Here is a 1,793-nt window from a genome sequence, read left to right on the forward strand (position 1 = left end):
TGACCATACTATCAGAAAGGCCGTTAGGTAAGCCTACGCCCACTCCATGCCTCTTGTTGTGTTTTATTCCAAACTGGGCACGGATTCAACAAGTACACCGCACAAGCAACGGCTTCGGCCCAAAAGTATTGTAGCATGTTTTTACCTTTCAACATACTACGTGCCATGTTAAGGATTGTGCGGTTCTTTCTTTCGGCAACACCATTTTGTTGAGGTGAATATGGTGCGGTCAAAGGACGACGAATACAATGCTTTTTACAAAAAGCTTTTATTTAAGGCTTTTTTTTATGTAAATGCGCCTCCCCCTATTCCCTCCAAAGCCGGAAAAGTGGCCAAATCAGATCTTTCTTTCTTAATCTTCCTCTCCTTAACTTCATTCTATAGGGGTCGAGCCAGTTTTCACTTCCTCCAGCCCTTAGACTCGTTACGCTTAACGACTGAACTCGTTGGCTCCGCGCCCTTCGGATGGATTTTTTCATCCTATCTGAAATGACCGACAAGACCAGACGCGTTGCTCCGGCCCAGCCTGACTAATGGAGGGCCCCTATCCGAGTAAGTTCAGAGCAGAGCCCGCCCGTTTGCTGCCGAGAAGAAGAAGGGGCCGGGCCTTCTTTGAATGTCCGGCACCCATCTTGATTGACTACTACATCTAGGGGAGCTCAGTTGGTAGCTAGTTCGTGACGTGCCGCTGCAGCTTCTTCCCCGTCGAGAGATGTCCCTTCTTTATGCACATCCATATACATAGCCTTACACAAAGGTGTACAATCTCTGTAAAGTCAGGGGCAAATTCGGTTCTTTAAGTTCATTCACTTTAGGTTCTCTTACTTGCTCTAGTGGCTGGCAAACGCCAACCGAGAGGTTGACGGGAGAACGAATGGCTCAGGAATCGACCGGTTCCGAGCAGACTCGTGGAGCTGCTGCTTGGATTATCGTAGAATAAGAGGAGCCATCTTAGGAAATGACTTTACTTAAAAGACAGATGCCGCCGCTGCGAGGCGAGGGAGCAACTTGTCTGGTCTTGCGGTGCACTCACTCCCGTTACGAGAATGAAATGACGCCCCAGCTCGACTCGAGACCAAGACTCCTTACAACTCGCACCAATAGCGGCATCTGTCTTTGCGGCCGGAGATTGATTGAAAAGGCAGCCCAGCCAGCCCGCCCCTTTAGTGATAGTGAGAAAGAGCACACACACACACACACCTCCCCTGACCTACTCATCATCATCTCATCTGGCGCGAAGCAAAAAGAAAGGTCCCCCCTTCCCAGCCCAGCCGCCCCCCTAGCCGCCTACCCACTCGTGCTCGTAGCTCGATCGGAGGTCAAGAGTTTGGTCCGGCGGAAAAACAGAAGTAGTCCGTCTCAAGTGATACGTGAATTGCTCAGTAGTGCTTCGCTACTTGACGTTGCCCCGCTGGCGGAAATAGCTTAATGGTAGAGCATAGCCTTGCCAAGGCTGAGGTTGAGGGTTCAAGTCCCTCCTTCCGCTCCTGGCTTCGTCGTTCAGTGGTCACGAGTGGAGTGCGTAAGCCCCTTTAGAGATAGGGGCGAGCAGCAAGCAGCCCCTTGTATAGGGTTCCAAAGCTATCTTACTAATAAAAAGAAAGGGGCAAGCCAAAACCTACTCCTAACAAGTTGCTGGCTTTTCATCAGCCGTTGCGCGCTAGCGCGCTTCTGTTTTTCAGCAGGCTTCTTCAAATATCCCATAAATTCAGTAGGGGCTATAACTAGTTGTAGCTAGCTAGCGCGCTAGCGTTTTCCCTTACTAGTAAAGGGGCTGCTAGTTGTAGCGCGCA

At 50.4% G+C, this 1,793-nt stretch overlaps 1 non-coding gene across 1 annotated transcript; it reads left to right on the forward strand.

The window, feature by feature from the left end:
- The first annotated feature begins 1,414 nt into the window (after nt 1-1,414).
- On the forward strand, nt 1,415-1,486 carry TRNAG-GCC (transfer RNA glycine (anticodon GCC)). The gene has a single exon. It is a non-coding gene; the product is annotated as a tRNA-Gly (tRNA).
- The last annotated feature ends 307 nt before the right edge of the window (nt 1,487-1,793 follow it).

The sequence above is a fragment of the Tasmannia lanceolata genome, unplaced genomic scaffold (genome assembly GCF_043159265.1).
Source record: "Tasmannia lanceolata isolate RefF3 unplaced genomic scaffold, GAP_Taslan_0.1 ptg000094l, whole genome shotgun sequence".
NCBI classification, from domain to species: Eukaryota; Viridiplantae; Streptophyta; class Magnoliopsida; order Canellales; family Winteraceae; genus Tasmannia; species Tasmannia lanceolata.